The sequence below is a fragment of the Panthera uncia genome, assembly GCF_023721935.1.
Source record: "Panthera uncia isolate 11264 chromosome B2 unlocalized genomic scaffold, Puncia_PCG_1.0 HiC_scaffold_25, whole genome shotgun sequence".
NCBI classification, from domain to species: Eukaryota; Metazoa; Chordata; class Mammalia; order Carnivora; family Felidae; genus Panthera; species Panthera uncia.
This window is the reverse complement of record NW_026057581.1, coordinates 23,981,367-24,006,883: the sequence shown is the minus strand read 5'-3', so window position 1 is coordinate 24,006,883 and position 25,517 is coordinate 23,981,367. Positions and strand designations below refer to the sequence as shown.

The 25,517-nt window shown below is 39.1% G+C and overlaps 1 protein-coding gene across 1 annotated transcript in view; it reads left to right on the top strand.

Moving 5' to 3' along the window:
- The first annotated feature begins 293 nt into the window (after positions 1–293).
- RIPK1 (receptor interacting serine/threonine kinase 1) overlaps positions 294–25,517 on the top strand; it is a 75,560-nt gene continuing 50,336 nt past the window's right edge. The window contains exon 1 of the mRNA XM_049611285.1: positions 294–602. The gene's annotated coding sequence lies outside the window, so the exon portion shown is untranslated. The remainder of the gene's footprint in view (positions 603–25,517) is intronic.

The window sequence follows — 25,517 nt, the reverse complement described above, 5'->3', positions numbered from 1 at the left end:
TATGGCTAGAGGGTCTTTTGTCCCCTGTGGCTATCTTCATGTTATCCCTGCTCCTTCCATGACCAGGCTGCAAACCAACTTGGACCTGGCACTGCCAAGACAAGATTATCAAGGGTCATTTGAGTTCACAGCAAGCAATCTACATGACGAGTCTGGAGAATGAAAGGAAAATCTTCACTGTCTTTGTTTACTCTGATGATTGTCACATGCTCCTTTTTTTGTTGTTGTAGCCTGAGTGAGTCAACACTTCCCCAAAGTATTGACTAATCACATGGCTTGGCCGGGTCTGAGCGGTGAAGCCACGCAATGTATACTGCAGGATCCTCGAGCACTGTGTGTGTGTGCTTGCAGAAAGTGAACGGGGCCCCCAAGCCCTTCTCCATCTAAACCAGCACCTGGTGAAGCTCCTAGAGCTGACAATTTGATGCTCTCAAGTACTGTGGTCTCGACTGGATCTGCGAAGACAGCAGGCTGTGCATTTGCTTCCCTCTGGTGGTAGGTCCTGGAGTGAGCCTGGGGACTCTGTGTCTTCCTCTAACACTGGATGAATGGGTGCCTTCCAGCTTCACTCCCAGAGGGTTCCCAAACACCTAGCCCAGAAGGTAAGCTCATTGTTTCATTGGCCACTGTTCATAACAGTGTCTAACATTTATAGAATGCTACTCAGTGCTCTACAATGTGGTACAGACTCTATAGAAGTGTGTCATTTGAGCCATACAACAGGGTTAGGAAGTAGGGACTGTTAGTAGTATTCCTGTAGACAGAAGAGGGGTGGGGCCATGCTAGAGAGAAAGAAAATAGCCCAGTTAATGAATTTGGGAACTAGGATCACACCCTGGGTCTGCTGCCAAAGGGCCCAGGCTCTTAACCTCTGTGCTGTGCTGCCTCCCACACTGCAAGTGGAGTCTGAGATATGTTCATATCCACACACATGGCCCTCACCCACAAACAGAGTACCTTGCATGACCGACTCCCAGTATTGAAGCTGTAGGCTGGTCAGTGTGAATGCTTAGGTGGAGGCATCTGTGGGCATACAGGAAGGTCTCATACAAGTATATAAACCCAGTATAGGAACATAGCCTTTAACATAGCACTTTAGAACCTTACTCAGATCAAGTCCAGGATAGCCAGCCACCTATTATTCCAGGCATGGAAAAGGAGAGACCATTTTGCATTCTATTGTGGTCCCTCCCTTGATGGGATCCTTGATTTGTCCTGTGCTTGAGCAGAGGACAGCCCCCCCCACCCCCCGCCCAGAGCCAGTGCCCAGCGCCAGTGCCCAGCATAGCTACCGACAGCCTTCCCTGAACATCTGATAAAGAGGCTCTTGCTAGGGAATCCCATTACTATGACCACATTGGATGTGGCCCCTTTAGAACAGGGGGAAGGGAAATAGCCTAATTTCTGGCAAATCTGTCTGATCTGCTTGGTGGAAGAGGATGGCTGGACTGATTCTGAATAATTATCAGTTCATCTTTAGATAAAGTAAAGATGAGCTCTGTGTACAGGGTTTCCACCAAACTCAAGTGTTCATATCTTTTTGGTTAACTGGGTCTCTTTGGTGTTGCCATTGCCAGGGCTTGTGGGCTTTCTTGCTCTCGCTCTCTCTCAGAAATAAATAAATAAACATAAAAAAAAAAAAAAAAGCTGATTCTGAATATAGAGATAAAACCAGGTTTGGGAGATGATAGCCTGTCCTGCCCTAATTGTTCTCTTTCTGGCACCTGTGAAAAACCTTGATGCTCCCTGACAATGCCTTCTAATGAGGTCCCTAAGAGCTGACTCATTGAATCCTTTTGGATGGAGTGGAAGGCAAACCTTTTGCACTGTGTTTTCTGCTGTATGGCAACAGGATATACCCATGCTGAGGTTGCAACCCAGGCGATGGATACCAAGGAGAGTCTGGTCCCTCAGGGGATCTAAAGCAAAGTGCACTTATCCTACAATTGCTTTCAGGAAGGCTGGTCTTCACATACACAAGGTAGAAGACAGGCATTCTTTCTAGGAGGAGAGTATGCATGCTTAGAAAGGAGGTTGGTTAATGGTTTTAAGAACTGAAATACAGAGTGAAGAGCCTTAGGCTTCTCACCATAGAACAGTCTTCTCTCTTTACTAATACTTACACCACAATTTGTCCCTGCCACAATCAGAAATCAAAGCCGTAGGTGTCTTAATTACAGGAAACATTGTATATCCAGTGCTTCTGACCTTACACTGAAGGGGAGTTTATTTTTAGCTAACAGGCATTTAACCTTTCTGGAACGTCTTTGGGGTGTTTGTTTCTCAGAGGACATGTGAGGAGTGGCTTCTAACCAGTTATTTTCTGACTGACTTTAGCACCATGTGCTGCACTTGCATGGATTTGAAGTCCTCACCCCTCAGGTGTTGCTCCTGAGGCCACATCAGACAAAGAAAGGCAAGTGATGGTGGCACTGCGGGCCCAGAGACTGACAGGCATTGGGAAGGAAGCGCCCGCCCACGGGACACCTCCCTGGTACTTTAGGTGATAACCTGCAATGCAGTCACCCCACCAAAGAGTGGTGGACGGGACTGGAGTTAAATAAAACTTACAGAAAAGTTGATTGAATATACTTAATGTGTCAGTCATCAATTTATTGCCTCTTGGCCACAAATGCCACCTTTAACATCTGCAGCATGATGAACAGAATCCCTTTAAGCATTTCTCCTTTAAAGCAAGCTTCCGGGGTAGAGGGCTCTGGGATGACAGGCCAGGACAGGGGAAGAGGCTCTCGGGTGGTTTATAGTGACGGCCGACTCTATGCTGGGCTGGCAGGAGCCCTGCCACAGGCCAAATAAGCTGCCATAGTTCTCTCTGCAGGGAAAGCAGAGCCCCCTTTTGCAGATGCTGCCCATTTGCCTGCATCCCCCAGGGGCCTACTACTCACCCAGCAACTTCAGTCCAACACCAGCGTGAACAAACCAGCAAATTTCTTTGCCATGTGTGGGCTGAGCCATACTTTCTCCAACAGGTTTGAACCAACCACTGTCTGTCCTTCTGTGGCACTCTCTCCCTCAGCCTGAAGGAACCTTAAAGAGTTGTCTTATATCTTGTGGTCACTCTTTTCTTGTAGTTAATAGTTCTTTATATTATACTCCTGTTTGCGCTACTGTGTGCTCTCTGTCTCCTGATTAGAATCAGACCGCTACATTTAATGATGTGGGTAAAAGTTTCATAATAAATAAGTAGCCCAAGGGCACCTGGGTGGCTCAGTTGGTTAAGCGTCCATCTTCAGCTCAGGTCATAATCTTGAGGTTCATGGTTTTGAGCCCTGCACCGAGCTCTGTGCTGATAGCTCAGAGCCTGGAGCCTGCTTCAGATTCTGTGTCTCCCTCTTTCTCTGCCCCTTCCCCACTTGCACTTCTGTGTCTCTCTCAAAAAAATGGAAAAATGTTAAAAAAAAAAAAAAGAAAAGAAAAAATGTTTAAATGAACAACTTAACATGACACTACAAGGAACTAGAAAAAGGAGAAACTTAGCTGAACTTTAGTAGAGGAAGGAAATTACAAAGAAAAATCAGAAATAAATAAAATAGAGACCAGAATAAACAATAACATAACATTGAAGGTAATGATCAGTTTTTCCAAAAACATAAATTGGTAATGCTTTAACTATATTAACTAAGAAACAAAAGAGAGAAGACCCAAAAACCAAAATGAGAAATGGAAGAGAAAACAATACAACAGATAACCAACCACAGAAATATACAGTGTGGTAACTTACTATAAGCAATTATATACTAACAAATCAGATAAGTTAGAAAAAAACCCACATAATTCCTAAACACACACAAGTCACCAAGACTGAATCATTGATCTTGAATCCAAGAAATAGGAAATCTTCTTAGACCAATAACATGAATGAAAGTTGAATTAGAAATGAAAAATCTCCCAGCACATAAAAGCCCAAGACCACATGGTTTCACTGGTGAATTCCACCAAACATTAAACAAAATAATGAAAATCTTTATCAAAATCTTACAAATAATAGAATAGAGGAGACACATTCAAAATCATTCCATGAGGCCAATACTATCTGATACCAAAGCAGGATAAAACAAAAACAAAAAACATCTAGTTTGTCTGATATAGGTATTGCTACTCCAACTTTCTTTTGACATCCATTTGCATGATTAATGTTTCTCCATCCCCTCACTTTCCATCTGCAGGTAGGTGTCTTTAGGTCTAAAATGACTCTCTTATGGGCTATATTTTCTATTACTAATTTTTTCTTTCAGGAAGTAATGGGACAATTTGTGAAGAAGATATTCATTACATTTAATACTTTAACTTCATTCTTGAGAATTTATCCTAAGAAATTATTTAAAAAATACTGTTATAGATTTTTTAATGAAAAGAATCATAAATATGCATTTGATTAAGCAAATTATGTTGTATCACTTTGATGTAACATTATAAACTTAACAGGAAAATTATATGTCCTTATGCACAACCTATAAAACCTGGTCATGGAAAGTGTTGCACACAAGAAATAAGTAAACCAGGGCAATATAATTGTCAAGAGTTGTGCAAGTTCTAGGATTTTACCTTACTTACAAACTAACAAATTATTTGTCTGTTACATCCTATTTCATGGATGCTGGCAGAAGACATTAGACTTTTGGCCAGAGACAGAGGACTTCATTACTGACAGAAAAAGCAGTAGGTAGAGCTTATCATATTCTTTTGTGTTGGTTTCCCATGCCACCCGTGTCCTATGAAGGCACTGCAAAACGTACTTCATGGATGCCTTCACAACCAGAGCGTTGAAATTTAGGAGAGGAACACTGAGCTTGGGGGATTTAGTGCTTTTACAAAAAGCAGATACAAGCTTGCTCTTTCTTGGGGAGAGATGTTAACTCATCTATTGAAGCTGCCCACTGCAAACACAACCCTGAGAAATAGCCCAGGCAAAGGGCATTCAAGCATTCTTGGCGTACTCAGAAAGAACGTGCAGGGAGCAATCCACCCTTGATGGATTGCCTTTCCCAACAACAAAGTAACAAGTAGGCATAAAGCATGAAGACTTTAAAAAGGCATGAAAAAATAAATATAATTTTGTTAGTGTGGCAATGTTTTCTTTAGTATCGTTCTGTGCTCTTGTCGTTTATGTATGTATGTTCATATATTCACAGATAGGCACTGGGCAGAAAACACATTCCAATATCAGTTTTTGGAAATTTAAGGAGGAGAATTCTCCCCTCTTCCTGCTGGTTTATTTCCTCTGTTGGCTTCTTTCCTTTGTCAGAGATGCCTTCCAAATCCTCCCATACTTCCTACAAATCACAGGGAGTGCATTGGGAGCTTTTATATCCATTAGGCATCACTTGTCTGTGAATAATGATCATTTGTGTCTTTTTTCTCAATTCTTGTCCTATTTTTGCCTTTTTGTGTAGTAAGGGATACCTCCTGTATAATAAATGGTCACCCTTACTTATCTTGTTACTAATCTTACTGTGAAAACTTTTGAGGACTCACTATTAGTATGAAGAATGGTTGTTGACTTTATCAAATACTTGTATGCATATATTGAAATAATCATGTTTTAATTTTTATCTGTTGATGTTGTAAATTTTAGTGATTGTTTTCCTAATTTTAAATGAAACTTGCATTCCTAGGAAACTTACTTTGGCCATTATGTATTATCTTGTTTTCATTTTGATGAATTCTGTTTGCTAGTAGTTGGCTTTGAAGTTTTACATTTATGTTGATGCATTAGATTAGCCTGTAATTTTCTTTCTGCTTCTGTCCTTGTCAGATTTTAATATGAAGCTTAATCTCAAAAAAGTGAGTTTGGGAGTGAAGCCTCCTTCTCTACACTATGTATTAACTTGATTAAGAATGAAATCATTTGCTCCTTGAATGAAATCATTTGTTTGGTAAAACTTTCTAGTAAAACAATCTAGACATGAAGTTTTGTTTGGCTTTGTGGTTTTGGATTAGATAAAATAAGCATGGTCCACCCTGTGTCTCCCACTGAATGTAGTATAAAGCCTGGAAAAATGCTTAAAGCAACTATTACAGGAGTCTAAAAAGTAAACAGTAGCAGGTGGAATGGGGAAGACCAGAATTCAAAGTACTACCAACCTGACAATGTTTTGTCCTTTTTTCCCCTTCAGTATCTCTCAGCCTGAACTCAACACAGCCAAACATTCTGAGTTGTCGGTTGAAGACAGAAACATCTCCAGGGGAAGCCCTCTAGTTCTGGCTTGATTGGAAGGATAGGGAATTGTTAATGTTCAGGGAAACTGCGAAATCTCCCATTTTTTTCTTTTCTTTTTTCTCTGACATTCCAGCCTGCAAGCAATCCTGAAATGGCAACAAAAGGAGCTTGCAATTGCCCAAACCCTGAAGAAATAAACCCTTCCTGTCCAGTCAGTGACTCTGTGGTACCAAGACACAGGAACCAAATCCTATCGCTTTCTTCTTCTCCCTGTTCTCCCATTTCTTGGCTCCAGACAGGGGTGCACTTGGAGAAGCATGTGGCAGAATGGGGCAATTAAAGTGCCAGCTTTCTGCCTGAAGTCTGGAAACAGAAGTCCTATAGAAACAGAAAATACTGCGGAGGTCATGGAGAGGGAGAGGGGAGTGCAGGGAAACCACACCGTAAAGTTGTGTTTGAACTCCTGGGCTCACCTTTAAGCTGCAGACCTGGGGATCTGATCCCAATCAGCATACCAAATACTTTGGGAACTGAACTATAGATAGACAATTGCTCAGATCACAGATTGGTCATGGGTGGCATACACATGAGACAAATCCCAACAGCGTTGCAAAGGATGTGAGAACTGAAATGGCATAGAAACCACAACCCACTGAAAGCATGTTGAAACAACTGGCCCGAACCTAACTGGGTTGATTACCTGCTAAAACAAAAATAATAACATTCGTGATGAAATTCAAATAAAACCCAGAGTTTCATAACATAATCTTCAAAGTAGCCGGAATACAATCCAAAATTGAATATTGGGTATTCGAAGAACCAGAAAAATCTCAACTTGCGTGGGAAAAGGAACTCAAGAGATGCTAACACCAAGATGACACAGATGTTGGAGTGATCTGACAATGACTTTATAGTAGCTCCAGTGACCAGTCACAAATACTCTAGAAAGAGGTGGAAAAGTAAAAAGTCTCAGTAAATAAATGGAAGACAAAAAAGAAACAAATGGAAATTTTAGAACAGAAAAATACAAGAGCCAAAATACTATCTCAGTATCAGAATGGAAACACAAGGGGGAAGGTCAGTGACTTTGAAGATAGATCAACAGAAAGTATCCAATCTGAATAACAGATAAAATGATTTTTTTTAATTGTCAAGTTAGCTAACATACAGTGCAGTCTTGGCTTCAGGAGTAGATTCCCATGGTTCATCACTTACATACAACACCCAGTGCTCATCCCAACAAGAGCTCTCTTCAATGCCCATCACCCGTTTTCCCCACCCACCAATCCCCCAGCCCTATCAATCCTCAGTTTGTTCTCTGTACTTAAGAGTCTCTTATAGTTTGCCTCCCTCTCTGTTTTTATCTTTTTATTCCTTCCCTTCCCCTATGGTCATCTGTTAAGTTTCTCAAATTCCACATAAGAGTGAAATCATATGATATCCATCTTTCTCTGACTGACTTATTTTGCTTAGCATAATACCCTCCATTCCATCCACATTGTTGCAAATGGCAAGATTTCATTCTTTTTCATCACTGAGTACTATACACACACACACACACACACACACACACACACACACACCAGTTCTTCTTTAGCCATTCATTGGTTGATGGACAACTGATTTGGGCTCTTTCCATAATTAGGCTATTATTTATAGCGCTGCTATAAACATTGGGGTGCATGTGCCCCTTCAAATCAGCACTCATGTATCCTTTGGATAAATTCCTACTAGTGTTATTTCTGGGTTGTAGGGTAATTCTATTTTTAATTTTTTGAGGAACATCCACACTGTTTTCCAGAGTGGCTGCACCATTTTGCATTCCCACCAACAGTGCAAGAGGGTTCCCCTTTCTCCACATCCTCACCAACATCTGTTGTTTCCTGAGTTGTTAATTTTAGTCATTCTGACTGGTGTGAGGTGGTATCTCAATGTGGTTTTGATTTGTATTTCCCTGATAATGAGCAATATTGAGCATCTTTTCATGTGCCTGTTGGCCATCTGGATGTCTTCTTTGGAAAAGTGTCTATTCATGTTGACAGGGTCCTTGAGCAAACAGCTAAGAAAGAATTCTTGAGATGTCTTTGGTGCAAAAAGGTGATTTTATTAAAACTTGGGGACAGGACCCATGGGCAGAAAGAGCTGCACTGAGGTTGTGAGGAGTGACTGATTATATACTTTTACGTTAGTGGTGGTTAGGGATAGGGTAAGTCTCTAAGGAATTTGAAAGCAAGGCTTTTAGAACCTTAAGGGGCTAGATACTGTTAAGATAAGGTTACTTTTAGTCTTTAATGAAACAAAAACATTAAGGAAGTAAGGCAGCCATGAGTTTTTGAAGAAGGTCATGCTCTGCATGTTTCAGGTGTGTATCAGTGGGCTGCAAGCTGTAAAGAGATTTAATTTAAGCTACATTTCTCTTCCCTTTGTTTCCCTCATCAATATCGTCTGCCCATTTTTTACTGGATCATTTGTTTTTCGGGTGTTGAGTTTGGTAAGTTCTTTATAGATTTTTGATACTAACCCTTTATTTGATATGTCATTTGCAAATATCTTCTCCCATTCCATCAGTTGCCTTTTAGTTTTGTTGATTGTTTCTTTTGCCATGCAGAATCTTTTTTATCTTGATGAGGTCCTAATAGTTCATTTTTGCTTTTATTTCCCTTGCCTTCAGAGACAGGTCAAGTAAGAAGTTGCTGCAGCTGAGATAAAAGAGATTGCTGCCTGTTTTCTCCGGTAGCATTTTGATGGCTTCCTGTCTTAAATTTAGGCCTTTCATCCGTTTTTAACTTATTTTTGTGTATTGGGTATAAAAGCAGTCCGGTTTCATTCTTCTGCATGTTACCGTCCAGCTCTCTGCACCATTTTCTAAAGAGACTATTTTTTTCCATTGGATAATCTTTTCTGCTTTGACAAAAATTAGTTGGCCATATATATTTTTGGGTCCATTTCTGGGTTCTCTATTCTACTCTATTGGTCTATGTGTCTGTTTTTGTGCCAGTACCATACTGTTCTGATGATTACAACTTTGTAATACAGGCTAAAGTCCAGGATTGGGATGTCCCCAGCTTTGGTTTTCTTTTTCAACATTACTTTGGCTATTCAGGGTCTTAAATATAGATTTTAGGATTGTTTGTTCTAGCTCTATAAAGAATGCTGGCGCTATTTTGATTGGGACTGCACTGAATGTGTAGATTGCTTTAGGTAGTATTAACTTTTTAACAATATTTATTCTTCCAGTCCATGAGCATGGAATGTTTTTCCAATTCTTTGTGTCTTCTTCAATTTCTTTCATAGGCTTTTTATAGTTTTCAGCATATAGATCTTTTACCTCTTCGGTTAGGTATTCCTAGATATCTTATGTTTTTGGTGCAATTGTAAATGGGATCGATTCCTTGATTTCTATTTTTTCTGTTTCATTATTGGTGTATAGATATGCAACCGATTTCTGTACATTGATTTTATATCTTGCAACGTTGCTGAATTCATGGGTCAGTTCTAGTAGTTTTTTGGTGGAGCCTTTTGGGTTTTCCATGTATTGTATCATGCCATCTTCAAAGAGTGAAAGTTTGACTTCTTCCTTGTCAATGTGGATGCCTTTTATTTCATTTTGTTTTCTGATTGCTGGGGCTATGACTTCCAATACCATGTTAAACAACAGTGATGAGAGTGGACATCCCTGTTGTGATCTCAGGGGAAAAAACTCTCAGTTTTTCCCCATTGAGTATGATCATTAAGTGTGGGCCTTTCAAATATGGCTCTTATGATGCTAAGTTATGTTCCTTCTATCCCAACTTTTTTGAGGGTTTTTATTAAGAAAGATGCTATATCTTGTCAAATACTTTTTCTGCATCCATTGACAGGATCATGTGGTTCTTATCCTTTCTTCTACTAATGTGATGTATCATGTTGATTGATTTGAACCAGGCCTACAGCCCTGGAATGAATCCCCTTGATCATGGTGAGGAATTCTTTTAATATACTGTTGAGTTAGATTTGCTAGTAACTTGTTGATAATTTTTGCATCCATGTTCATCAGGGATATTGGTCTGTAATTCCCCTTTTAAGTGGGGTCTTTGTCTTGTTTGGGAATCAAGGTAATGCTGACTTCATAGAATAAGTCTGGAAGCTTTCCTTCCATTTCTGTTTTTTGGAACAGTCTGAGAAAAATGTTAACTGTGCTTTAAATGTCTGGTAGAATTCCCCTAGGAAGGCATCTTTCCCAGTACTTTTATTTGTTGAGAGATTTTTAATAAATGATTCAATTTCTTTGCTGGTTATGGGTCTGTTCAAATTTTCTATTTCTTCCCGTTTGAGTTTTGGTAGTGTCTGAGTGTCTAAGAATTTGTCCATTTCTTCCATATTGTCCAGTTTGTAGACATATAATTTTTCATAGCATTCTTTTTTTAAAAATTTTTAATGTTTATTTATTTTTTTGAGAGACAGTGAGTAAGTGGAGAGGGGCAGAGAGAGGGGGAGACACAGAATCTGAAGCAGCCTCCAGGCTCTGAGCTGTCATCACAGAGCCCGACGTGGGGCTTGAACTCAAAAACTGCAAGATCATGACCTGAGCCAAAGTCGGATGCTTAACTGACTGAGAAACCCAGGTGCCTCAATTTTTCATAGTATTCTTAATAACCATTTGTATTTCTGGTATTTCTATGGTGTTGGTTGTGACCTCTCTTTCATTTGCGATTTTATCTAATTGGGTCCTCTCTCTTTTCTTTTTGAGAAATCTGGCTAGGGGTTTATCAATTTGATTTACTCTTTCAAAAAACCGGCTCTTAGTTTCATTGATCTGTTCTACTATTTTTTGGATTCTATATTATTTATTTGTGCTCTAATCGTTAATATTTCTCTTCTTCTCCTGGCTTTGGGCTTTCTTTGCTGCTGCCTTTCTAGTTCCTTTAGGTGTGGGGTTAGGTTGTGTATTTGGGATCTTTCTTGCTTCTTGAGATAGACCTGAATTGCAATGTATTTTCCTCTTAGGACTGCCTTTGCTGCATCCCAAAGGGCTTGGACTGTCATGTTTTCATTTTTATTTGCTTCAATATATTTTTTAATTTCTTCTTTAATTTCCTGGTTGACCCATTTATTCTTTAGTAGGATGTTCTTTCACCTCCATGTATTTGGGGGCTTTCCAAATTTTTTCTTGTGGTTGATTTCAAGATTCATAGCATTGTGATCTGAAAGTATGCATGCTATGATCTCAAACTTTTTATATTTGTCAAGGGCTGTTTTGTGACTTAGTATGTGATCTATTTTGGAGAATGTTCTATGTGCACTCAAGAATGTGTATTCTGCTACTTTTGGATGAAATGTTCTGAATATATCTGTTAAGTCCACCTGGTCCAATGTGTCATTCAGAGCCATTGTTTCCTTATTGATTTTCTGCCTAGATGATCTGTCCATTCCTGTAAGTGGAATATTAAAGTCCCCTACAATCACAGTATTATTAACTATATATTTATTTATGTTTGTGATTAATTCATTTACATATTTGGGTGCTCCACATTGGGGGCATAAACATTTACAATTGTTAGCACTTCTTGATGGATAGACCCCTAATTATATAATACCCTTCTTCATCTCTTCTTACAGTCTTTGTTTAAAAATGTAGTTTGTAGCATTCTTCTCGAAACTAGAACAAGCAATCCTAAAATTCATATGGAACCACAAAAGGCCCCGAATAGCCAAAGTAATTTTGAAGAAGAAGACCAAAGCAGGAGGCATCACAATCCCAGACTTTAGCCTCTACTACAAAGCTGTCATCATCAAGTCAGCATGGTATTGGCATAAAAACAGACACATAGACCAATGGAATAGAATAGAAACCCCAGAACTAGACCCACAAACGTATGGCCAACTCATCTTTGACAAAGCAGGAAAGAACATCCAATGGAAAAAAGACAGTCTCTTTAACAAATGGTGCTGGGAGAACTGGACAGCAACATGCAGAAGGTTGAAACTAGACCACTTTCTCACACCATTCACAAAAATAAACTCAAAATGGATAAAGGACCTGAATGTGAGACAGGAAACCATCAAAACCTTAGAGGAGAAAGCAGGAAAAGACCTCTCTGACCTCAGCCGTAGCAATCTCTTACTCAGCACATCCCCAAAGGCAAGGGAATTAAAAGCAAAAGTGAATTACTGGGACCTTATGAAGATAAAAAGCTTCTGCACAGCAAAGGAAACAACCAACAAAACTAAAAGGCAACCAACGGAATGGGAAAAGATATTTGCAAATGACACATCGGACAAAGGGCTAGTATCCAAAATCTATAAAGAGCTCATCAAACTCCACACCCGAAAAACGAATAACCCAGTGAAGAAATGGGCAGAAAACATGAATAGACACTTCTCTAAAGAAGACATCCGGATGGCCAACAGGCACATGAAAAGATGCTCAACGTCGCTCCTTATCAGGGAAATACAAATCAAAACCACACTCAGATACCACCTCACGCCAGTCAGAGTGGCCAAAATGAAGAAATCAGGAGACTATAGATGCTGGAGAGGATGTGGAGAAACAGGAACCCTCTTGCACTGTTGGTGGGAATGCAAATTGGTGCAGCCGCTCTGGAAAGCAGTGTGGAGGTTCCTCAGAAAATTAAAAATAGACCTACCCTATGACCCAGCAATAGCACTGCTAGGAATTTATCCAAGGGATACAGGAGTACTGATGCATAGGGGCACCTGTACCCCAATGTTTATAGCGGCACTCTCAACAATAGCCAAATTATGGAAAGAGCCTAAATGTCCATCAACTGATGAATGGATAAAGAAATTGTGGTTTATATACACAATGGAATACTACATGGCAATGAGAAAAAATGAAATATGGCCTTTTGTAGCAACATGGATGGAACTGGAGAGTGTGATGCTAAGTGAAATAAGCCATACAGAGAAAGACAGATACCATATGGTTTCACTCTTATGTGGATCCTGAGAAACATAACAGAAACCCATGGGGGAGGGGAAGGAAAAAAAAAAAAAAAGAGGTTAGAGTGGGAGAGAGCCAAACATAAGAGACTGTTAAAAACTGAGAACAAATTGAGGGTTGATGGGGGGTGGGAGGGAGGGCAGGGTGGGAGGGAGGGCAGGGTGGGTGATGGGTATTGAGGAGGGCACCTTTTGGGATGAGCACTGGGTGTTGTATGGAAACCAATTTGACAGTAAATTTCATATATTAAAAAATAAAAAATAAAAAAAATAAAATAAAATAAAAAAATAAAAATAAAAAAAATAAAAATGTAGTTTGTCTAATGTAAGTATGTCTACCCAGATTTCTTTTGACATCTAGTAGCATGATAGATGGTTATCCATCCCCTCACTTTCAATCTTAAGGTTTCCTCAGGCTGTCTCTTGGAGGCAGCATACAGATGGATCTGTTTTTTTATCCATCCTGATACCCTATGTCTTTTGATTGGGGTATTTGGTCCATTTACATTCAGAGTGATTACTGAAAGATATGGATTTAGTGTCATTGTGTTAACTGTAGGTTTTGTGCTTGTGGTGATGTCTTTGGTCCTTTGTAGTCTTTGCTGCTTTCCACTCAGAGTCCCCCTTAGGATCTTCTGCAGGGCTTGTTTAGTGGTCATTAACTCCTTTAGTTTTTGTTTGTCTCAGAAAGCCTTTAGCTCTCCTTCTATTCTGAATGACAGCCTTGCTGGATAAAGGATTCTTGGCTACACATTTTTCCTATTCAGCCCATTGAATATTTCCTTCCACTCCCTTCTGACCTGCCAAGTTTCAGTGGACATGTCTTTTATTGCTCTTATGTGTCTACCCTTGTAGGTTAAGGTCTGTTTGTACCTAGCTGCTTTCAGAATTCTCCCTTTATCTTTGTATTTTTCCGGTTTCACTATGATATGTCATGGTGTTAATCTGTTTTTGTTGATTCTGAAGGGACTTCTCTATGCCTCTTGGACTTGGATGCCTGTTTCCTTGCCCAGATTAAGGAAGTTCTCAGCTATAATTGTTCAAATAAAGCTTCTTCCCCTTTCTCTCCCTTCTTCTTCTTCTGGAACTCGTATGATATGCATATTATTTTGATTCATTGAATCTCTTAGGTCTCTAATTCTCCCCTCATGGTCTAGTAATTTCCTTTCCCACTTTTTTCAGCTTCATCATTTTCCATAATTTTGTCTTCTATTTCACCTATTCTCTCCTCTGCTTCTTCCATCCTCACTGTCACTGTATCTCGTTTATTTTGCACTCATTTATAACATTTCTTTATTCATTGTGACTATTTCTTAGGTCTTTGATCTCTGCAGCAATAGATTCTCTGCTGTCCTCTATGCTTTTTTCAAGCTCAGCTATTTGTCTTATGACTGTTATTCTAAATTTGTGTTCAGATATATTGTTTATATCTGTTTTGACCAATTCTCTGGCTGTAATTTCTTCATGGATTTTCTTTTGATGAGAATTCTTCTATTTCATCATTTTGGCTAGGTTTCTGTCTTTTATGTGTTTTAATAGCTTGTTATGTGTCCTTCACCTGCAAGAACTACTATACTAAAAAGCAGTCATATAATGTCCAGGGACTGGAACATCAGGAAGTGTTTTTTGGAGTGTGTTGTAGGCACTCTGTTGTTGCATATTTGGCTGCACTAGCCCACTGGTTAGTGTTCTACAAAGCTTCTCCTTGCTCATATTGGTGGATTCTTTGGACCTTCCACCAAGAGTACTTTGACTTGTTTGTTGAAGTAACCCTGGAAAAAAAGGAAAGGGCAGGGCACCTGACACCATACAAAGAGAAAAATGAAAGGGGTGGGAAAAAATGACCAAATAGAGAATCAAAGAAACTATAAGGATTAATCCAGAGAGACAGAGAGAGTGAAATGAAAATAAAGAAGAGGGAGATACAGAAAAGGTGTAAAAAGAATAGAGTAAAAATGCCTGATTAAACCAATAAACAAACAAAACAGAGAAAGAAAAACATATATATATATATATATATATATATATATATATATATATACACCAAAAATCAAATCAGAATCTATGAGCCTGATTCCAAAGGGGGAAGGAAAAAAGAGGAGGATAGAAAGAAAAAGAAGGGAAAAGAGAAGACAAGGAAAGGAGAGAGAGAGAGAGAGAGACACTAATATATAAAAAAACAAAACAAAACAAAACAAAAAACCACAGGACAGTTGTCTCTTGGTGCCTGGGACTGGTGGCTGTGCTGGTCTGGAGGAGAGGCTGTCTGGTTGGGTCAGTGACAGTCCCACTCCGGTAGATAAGCAGTTACCAGGCACAGAGGGGCTGGGGTTGGTGTAAGCGGTCCTGCCTCCACTGGGAGCTGCTGTCCTGTTCCCTGAACCCTGCCTTCTGTGTTGGTGATGGGGAGAAAATGGCGACAGCCCTATCTCTCCTCCCCTGACAAGTGTCTCAAACCATGTTGTTCAGGCCGCCCTCACAGAATAGTGCTGGCGGTCAGTCTGCCCCGCTCCACAGTCTCCCAGTGCCTCCTAGACACTCAGCTGGGATTCAATACTGATGTGTTAAAGGATACCACACCTCACAGACCCGGATCTGGGGTAGCACCACTCTGTCCTGCCAATAAAGGACCACAATGGGCTGGTGCCTGTAGGGTCTTTTGTCCTTGTGGGGGCAATATACCCTTGTTCCACAGTACTCAAGGGAAGGGACTGTTCTCTCCCAGTGCCCCCCTGAGATTGTTATTGAGCCCTGGGCTCGTTCCCCTCCCTTCCAGGCATGTGCACAATGGTGGCTTCGGTCGGGAGAAAGTTGTGCACTTTTGAAAACTCCAATCTTGGCTCCTAAGGCTGTTTGCAAAGTAGAACTTGGCACTCTTCATATTTCTTGTTCTCCAGTCCATGGTCCGGAGAGTGTTTTCTCTTGTCCTAACACAATACTGCACTTCTACAGCCTCTCTTTCTCTCCCTTTTGTCTCTTCACAGAAGGGGTTTCCTCCCCTCTGTGCCTTCTGCCACCATTGTCTCCTCCAATTTGCATACATGCACCTCTGTCCCACCAAGCTGTTTCCCTCCACCTGTGGAGATTTTTCTATCATTCCTTAGACTGATTTCCTGGGTGTTCCAAGTGTTCTGACCTCAACACAGCTGTGTTTGAAGGACGATGGAAATTCACATCCCTCTACTTCTCTACCATCTTAACTTCCCCAAGAAAAAATGATTAAAAAAAATGAACACAGCCTCAGCAACACAACCACCTATGACACAATAACAAAAGGTCTAAGACTGGTGTCACTGGAGTCCCAGATGAAGAGGAGAATGAGTGCACTGCCAAAAAATATTTGGAGAGGGGCACCTGTGTGGCTCAGTCAGTTAGGCATCTGACTCTTGATCTCAGATCAGGTCTTGATCTCAGGGTTATGAATTCAAACCCCATGTTGGGCTCCATGCTGGGCATGGAGCCTACTTAAAAAAATTTTTTTAGAGAAATAATGACTGAAAACTTCCCAAATTTAGTGAAAGACATAATGCAACTAATTCAAAACCAAACAGCATACACTGCAATTCATACCCAGATATACCATAATGAAACCATTGAAAACTAAGGAGAAAAAAAAATCTTGAAAGCAGCCAACAGAAAAAAATGTATTACCTATAAGGGAAAACCATTTCAAATAATTGTAGATTTCTCACCAGGAAGCATGTATCTCAGTAATAGAACTAGAGTTTGAAAATCAGCAAGATGAAATAAATGCAAAATACATCAACCAACTAGATGTAATCTACACATATAACACTCCATCCAACAACAGCAGAATACATATTCTTTTTGAGTATACATGGAACATTAACTGAAATAGACCATATCCTGAGTCATAACAAATTTAAAATAATTGAGAGGCACCTGGGTAGCTCAGTCGGTTAAGCTTCTGACTTTGGCTTAGGTCATCATCTCATGGTTCATGGGATCAAGATCCGAGTCAGGCTCAGGCTCTGTGCTGGCAGCTTGGAGCCTGGAGTGTGCTTCAGATTCTGTGTCTCTCTCTTTCTCTCCCCCTCCCCCACTCATGCTCTGTCTCTGTCTCTCAAAAAAATGAATAAACGTTTAAAATTTTTTTTTAATTTTAAATAATTGAAATCGTACCAAAATATTCTCTGACCATAATGGAATTAACTAGAAATCAATGAGTCCCTAGGTGGCTCAGTCAGTTAAGTATCTGACTTTGGCTCACGTCATAATCTTAGGGTTCGTGAGTTGAAGCTCCAAGTTGGGCTCTGTGCTGACAGCTCAGAGCCTGGAGCCTGCTTCGGATTCTGTGTCTCCCTCTCTCTGCTCCTCCTCTGCTCATGCTCTGTCTCCCTTTCTCTCTCAAAAATAAATAAATGTTAAAAAAACTAGAAATCAATAGAAGAAAAAAATAATAAATCAATGCTTTGAAATTAAATAACGTTTATAAATGATTCATGATTCAAAGAGAAAGTCTTGAGAGAAATTAGAAACTATTTTGGACTGAGTGAAAATGAAAACACAACATATAAAAATGTGTGAGATTCAGTTACTGAAGTGCTTAGAGGGAAATTTTTAGCATTCAATTCTTATATTAAAAATTAAGAAAGGTCTTCAGTCAATAATCCAAGCTTCCACCTTAAGAAATAATAAAAAGAAGTACAAAATATACCCAACAGAATAGAAGGAAGAAAATAATAAAGATAAGAATGAAATCTATGAAATTGAACACAGAAAATAATGGGAAAAATCAATTAAACTGCTTCTCATGAGGCAGAAAAGGAGAAGAAAAATCATTGATATAATTAGTAAAGAGGAGATATCACTACAAACCTGTAGCTATTAAAAACTAGTATAGCAATAACATACTACAAACACCTCTGCACGCATAAACTTTAAATGAAATGGCCCAATTGTTTGAAAATACAAACTACTAAAATGTGCCCAAACTGAAATAGACAACTTGAATAAAATTGAATTTATAGTTAAAAGTCTTCTGAAAAAGAAATCTCTAGGCCCATGTGATTTTACTGGTAAGTTCTACCAAGTATTTATATGATAAAAAAAAAATCTCTCCATGTCTTTCTGTGACTTGATAGCTCATTTCTTCTTGCTACCAAACAATATTCTATTGCATGGGTATACCATCATTTATTCTTCACCTATTGAAGAGTATCTTGGCTGCTTCCAGTTTGGGGTAATTATGAATAAAGCTGCTATAAACATCCCATGAAGGTTTCTGTGTGTATATAAGTTTTTAATTCATTTGGGTAAATAAGTAGGAGAATGATTAATGAATCATAGGTGAGACTGTGGTTAGTTTTTTAAGACACTGCCAAAGATTTCAGTTGTTTACCAGTGAGTATCATTTTCATGTGGGCTTTTCATAAACACAGTTTATCATGTTGAGGAAGTTTCTTGCAATTTCTAATTTCTGGGTGTTTTTATGAATTGGTGCTGGACTTTTTCAAATGCATTTTCTACATCTATTGATATGATTACATGGTCAGTTCCCCCCATCTTTCATTCTATTAATGTGTTGTGTTCTGTTGATTAATTTTTAAAATATTGAACTATGCTTGCATTTCTGGGCAAAATACCACTTGGTCATGGTGTATAATCCTTTTAACATCCTGTTAGATTAGGCTTGCAAATATTTGTAATGATTTATGCATCAATAGGTATAATGATTTTGGTCTATAGTTTTCCTTTCTTGTGATATCTTTGTTTGGTTTGGTACCAAGGTAATCCTGGCCTTCTAGAATGAGTTAGAAAGTGTTCCTTCCTCCTCTATTTTCTGAAAGAGTATGAGAAAAATTGGTGTGTGTTTTTTAATATGTTTTAATTTTTTTTCTTTTTCAAGTTTTTATTTAAATTCCACTTAGTTAACATACAGTGTAATATTAGTTTCAGGTGTAGAATTTACTGATTCATTACTTACATACAACATTCAGTGTTCATCACAATATTTAATACCCATCACCCATTTAACCCATTGCCCTGCCCACCTCCCTCCCAGGAAACCTCAGTCTGTTATCGATACATAAGAGTCAATTTTCTGGTTTGCCTCTCCCCCCACCCCCATGTTCATCTGTTGAGTTTCTTAAATTCCACATATGAATGCAATCATATGGTATTTGTCTTTCTCTGATGGACTTGTTTTGCTTAGCATAATACACTAGCTTTATCCACGTCATTACAAATGGCAAGATTTCATTCTTTTTTGTTGCCAAGTAGTATTCCATTATATATGCGTGTGTGTGTGTGTGTGTGTGTGTGTGTGTGTGTGTGTATACATATTGAACCACCCCTTGCATCCCAGGAATAACCACTCCTTGCATCCCACTTGATCATGGTGGATGATTTTTTAATATACTGTTGGATTTGATTTGCTAGTATTTTATGGAGAATTTTTGCATCCATCTTCATCAGGGATATTGGCCTGTAGTTATCTTTTTTAGTGGAGTCTGTGGTTTTGGAATCAGGGTAATTTTGGCCTCATAAACTGAGTTTGGAAATTTTCCTTCCATTTCTGTTTTTTGGAATAGTTTGAGAAAAATAGATATTAACCCTTTAAATGTTGTTAGAATTCCCCTGGGAAGCCATCTGGCCCTGGACTTTTGTTTGTTGGGAGATTTTTGATTGCTGATTCAATTTCTTTGCTGGTTATCAGTCTATTCAAGTTTTCTATTTCTTCTTGTTTCCATTTTGGTAGTTTATATGTTTCTAGGAATTTATCAATTTCTTCTATATTGTCCAATTTGTTAGCATATAATTTTTCATAATGTTCCCTCATAATTGTATATCTGTGATGTTGGTTGTGATTTCTCCTCTGTCATTTGTGATTTTATTTATTTGGGCTCTTTCTCTTTTCTTTTTGATAAGTGTGGCTAGGAGTTTAACAATTTTATTAATTTTTTCAAAGAGCTGGTTTCACTGATCTGTTCTACTGCTTGTTTGTTTTTTAGTTTCTAGTTTCTGTGTCTTTTATCTCTGCTCTAACATTTATTATTTCCCTTATTCTGCTGACTTTAGTCTTTGTTGTTCTTTTTCTAGCTCCTTTAGAGGGAAGGTTAGTTTAGTTTTGTTTTGTTTTGAGATTTTTCTTGCTTCTTAAGGTAGACTTGTATTGCTATATACTTCCCTCTTATAAAAGTTTTCATGGCATTGTGGTCATAAAATATGCATGGTATGATCTCAGTCTTTTTCTACTGGTTGATGCCTGATTTGTGACCTAGTAAGTGATCTATTCTGGAGGATGTCCCATGTGCACTTGCAAAGAATGTGTATTTTACTGCTTTAGGATGAAATGTTTAAAAAAATTTTTTAAATGTTTTTAGTTATTTTTGAGACAGGGAGAGACAGAGCATGAGCAGGGGAGGGGCAGAGAGAGAGGGAGACACAGAATCCGTAGCAGGCTCCAGGCTCTGAGCTGTCAGCACAGAGCCTGATGTGGGGCTCGAACTCATGGATGTGAGATGATGACCTGAGCTGAAGTCGGATGCTCAACTGACTGAGCCACCTAGGATGAAATGTTTTAAATATATCTGGTCCAATGTGTCATTGAAAGCCATTGTTTCCTTGTTGATTTTCTACTTAGATGATCTGTCCATTGGTGTGTTACAGTCCCTTACTATTGTATTATTATCAATAAGTGATTTTATATTTGTTATTAGTTGTTTTATATATTTGGGTTCTTCTAAGTTGGGGACATAAATATTTACAATTGTTCAATCTTGTTGGGATAATCCCCTTTATTATGATATAGTGCCCTTCTTCATCTCTTTGGTCTAAAATCTAGTTTGTCTGATACAAGTATTGTTACTCCAGCTTTCTTTTGACATCCATTCGCATGATAAATGTTTCTCCATCCCCTCACTTTCTATCTGCAAGTGTCTTTAAGTCTAAAATGAATCTCCTGTAGGGAGCATACAGATGGGTCTTATTTGTTTATCCTTTCTGACACCCTATGTCTTTTTATTGAAGCGTTAAGCCCATTTACATTCAGAGCAATTATTGATAGATATTATGTAGTGCCACTTTATTACTTATGTTGTCATCATTTCTGGAGTTTTACTCTGTTCCTTTCTAGTCTTTGTCAGTTTTTGTCTTTCCTTCCCACTCAAAGTGTCCCCTTTAACATCTCTTGCAGGGCTGGCTTAATGGTCACAAACTCCTTTAATTTTTGTTTCTCTGGGAAACTATCTCTCCTTTTATTCTGAATGGTAGCCTTGCTGGATAGAGTTTTCTTGGCTGCATATTTTTCCCATTCAGCATGTTGAATATATCATGTCACTCCTTTCTGGCTTGACAAGTTTCTGTGGAGAGATCTGCAGTAACTTTATAGGTCTTCCCTTGTAAGTTAGGGACTTCTTTTGTCTTATTGCTTATAGGATTTTTTTCTTTATCACTATATTTTGTACTTTTAACTACAGTATGTCTTCGGGTTGGCCTGTTTTTGTTGATTTTCATGGGAGCTCTCTGTGCCCAATGGATATGGATGTCTGTTTCTTACCCCAGATTAGGGAAGTTCTCAGCTATTATTTCCTCAAATAAACCTCCTTCCCTCTTTGCTCTCTCTTCTTCTGCAACTCCCATGATATGAATGTTATTACTTTTGATGGTGTAACTGAGTTCTCTAAACCTACTCTTGTGACCCATAATTCTTTCTCTCTTTTGTTCAGCTTCATTATTTTCCATTATTCTATCTTCTATAACACTTATTCATTCCTCTGATTCTTCCATCCTTGTGATCATTACATTCAGTCTATTTCGAATCTCAGTTATTGCACTGTTTATTTCTGCCTGATTTTTTTTTTTTTTTACTTCTTTCTGTCTGTGGTAAGGGTCTCCCTGATGTCTTCATTGCTTTTCTCAAACCCAGCAAGTATCCTTATGATTGTTGCTTTATTATTTATATCTGTTTCAAGTAGATCTTTGGCTGTGATCTTTTCTTGTTTCTTTTGGGATGAATTCCTCCATCTTGGATTTTGTCTAGGTCTATGTGTTAGAAAAGCCTGTTATGTCTCCTGCTCCTAAGAGTAATGGCTTTATGAAGAAGTCATATAGTCTCTAGGGTCTGGCATTTCAGGGAGTGTCTCATGTGTGCTGCATGCACTCTGCTGTTGTGTTTTGGCAGCTCTATCCCAGGTCAGTCATCCACAGAGGCTCTTCTTGCCTGCAGTGGACAGTGTTTAAACCTAGGCCAGAGTATGGTGAGTTTTAATTAGGTGTGCTCTGGTCTACTTGTTAAATGAGACTTGATGCTACTTCCACTAGAACTGAAGCCTTGCAGAACTCTATGGTCGGTGGATGTGGTGCATGCAGGGTTTTTTGCTGGTTTTCTGGGGAAGGAACTCACTACTTCACTTGGTCTTAGGCACATTTGCCTAAGAAAAGAAGTACAAGCAGAGTGCAAGGGGATGGGGCTTGGTGTAAGCAGGTTAGGAAGCCAGCATGCTATTTACTGAAGTGGGTTTATACTGCAGGGTGGGGAAGAGACATGGCACCAGCCAGCTCCCTTGTCCCCAGAGAGGGGACTCCATGCTTGCTGCTCTCAAGGATCCACTCTCAGAAGAGGGAATCATTTCCCCTCATGCATCCCAGCATTTTTCAGATCACTGTTTTCATGCTGTCTCCAGGTTGCTTGCCTGCCTGGAGCAGTGCAGTGCTGCTCTTTGGGCTCTATCCCAACCAAACTTGCTGACTTTTAAAACTCCAAATTTTAGGGACTTGATGTGGTGTGGACTTGCACTGGTCTTCTGGGGGAGAGTCTTGCCATGCAGGTTTGACCCAGAAAGGCAGTTGCACCAGAGCACAGGGGCGTGGGACTTGGAGCATGGAATTTTGAGCAAAGCAGGCTAAACAGCCAATGTGCTGGTTAGCGACCCTCAAAAGGTGTCTCTACACCTATGCTGAGGAATGGGGGATGGAAATGGAGCTCACTGGCTCTTTTTTCCCTGGAGAGGCAACTCTGTGAAAGCCATCTCTAATAGATGTGATCCAAGAAGAGTGAACAGTCTCTCTTCATGCAGCCTAGGTGATCCTCAGATCGTGCTGTCTGCCCCAGGTTTGTTTGTATGCCCTCTCTCCAGGAGTAGGGCAGTGCCCTCAGTTCACTATTCTAGCCAAGCCCACCATCCTCTAAAATTCCAGGCTTTGAGTCCTGCTCATTGCAAAAACTCATGAAAATCAGCCCCTCTCATCTTCCAAAGCCAATGTTCTCCTTGTGCATATCTCTGTGCACTCCAGTATCTCTCACCTTTCTCCAAGATCAGGTCTCCCTTCCCTCCATAGCACTCAAGATCTCTTTCTCCCCCAGACCATATATCTACATTTCTTACATATGGCCTTCTTAGAGAAGATATGGCCTCTTCTCTCCCTCTAGTTGTAGAGTTTGCTGACAGTCCTCAGGTTGATTTCTTGAGTATTTAGAATGATTTGATAGTGATCTAGCTGTTTAAGTGACAAGACACACCTAGGGTCCTCCTACTATGCCACCATCTTAGCTGCCCCTCATTAATCTTTTCTATCATTTTTTAAGTCTATTTCATTTATTTATGCTCTGCTCCTTACTATTTTGTTCCTTCTACTAACCTTAGGTTTTATTTCTTCTTTTTTTTTTCTGGTTCCTTTGGATATAACGTTAGACTGTTTCAGATTTTTCTTATTTCTTGAGGTAAGCCTATATTAATATAAATTTCCCCCTTAGAACTGTTTTTGCTTTGTGCCAAAGATTTTGGACCATTGCATTCTCTTTTCTTCTTCTTTTTTAAAAAAATATTTATTTAGGGGCGCCTGAGTGGCTCAGTTGGTTGAGCGTCCAGCTTCAGCTCAGGTCATGATCTCATGGTTTGTGAGTTCAAGCCCTGCATCGGGCTCTCTGCTGACAGCTCAGAGCCTGGAGCCTGCTTCGGATTCTGTCTCCTTGTCTCTCTGCCCCTCCCCACTTGTGTTCTGTCTCTCTGTCTCTCAAAAATAAATAAATGTAAAAAAAATTTTTTTAAAAATATTTATTTCAGAGAGACAGACAGAGTGCAGGCAGACAGAGAGGGAGACACAGAATCCGAAGCAGGCTCCAGGCTCTGAGCTGTCAGCACAGAGCCCGACGTGGGGCTCGAACTCACAGACTGTGAGATCATGATCTGAGCTGAAGTCGATGCTTAACTGAGCCACCCAGGTGCCCCGTCGCAGCCCACTCCTGATGGAAAACACTTTTATCTGAAATTTAACTTCATTTTGTTAATTGTTTTCTGGTTGTTTTGGTAGTTTTCTGTTCCTTTCTTCTTCTCTTGCTCTTTTTCTTTATGATTGATGGCTTTCTGTAGTGTTAGGTGTGGCTTTCTTTCTCTTTATTTTTTTTGCATGTATTATAGGTTTTGGATTTGTGGTTACCATGAGGTTCATATATAACATTGTAAATATGTAGCACTTTATACTTAGTCAATGGTCACTTAAGTTTGAACCTTTCAAGGTTTTCATTTTGTCTTTGTTTTTTACATTTGAATATTATATGTGTATGTGTAATTTTTGGAATTCTCTGAGCTTCCTGGATATGTGGTGTGGTGTATACAATTAACTTTGGAAATATTTCTGTCATTATTAATGAAAATATTCCTTCTGATTTTTTCTCTCTTTTCCTTCTGGTGTTCCAATTACATATATATTACAACTTTTATCATTGTTCCACAATTCTTAGATTTTTTTTTCATCTTTTTTTTTTTTTTCCCTCTTTGCATTTCAGTTTGGAAAGTTTCTATTGATAGATCTTCAAGCTCACTTTCCTTGGTCATGTTCATTCTACTGATGAGCCTATCAAAGGCATTCTTCACTTGTTAGTGTTTTGATTTCTAACATTTGTCTTTGATTTTTTTCATAAAGTTTCCATTTCACTACTTAAATTACTCATCTGTTCTTGCAAGTTGTCTACTTTACCCATTAGATCCTGTAACATATTAAGCATAGTTATTTTAAATTCCCTGACCGATAATTCCAAAATGTTTTCATATCTGACTCTGGTCCTGCTGTTTGTTTTATCTCTTTGGACTGTCTTTATTTTTGACTTGTAGCATGCCTTACAATTTTTTATTCACAGTGCACATGATGGACCAGGCATAAATTATGGACAAGAGGAAATTATGTAATCAGGTCATTAGTAAGTAGTTTTATGTTAATCTATAAATTGGGCCATGTTTAATGCTTGCTATAGCTGTTAAGTTCGAGAGGCTTCAGCTTCCTCTAGTTTCCTTTTTTTCCCTTTCTTCTATTGATTTTGGGTTTCCCTAACTATTCCATCTCAAATTCACCAGTGAAGTCATTTGGGTGTGGTGTTTTCTTTGATTTTTAAAGATGCATTCAACTTATTCAACAGATATAGGACTATTCCAAT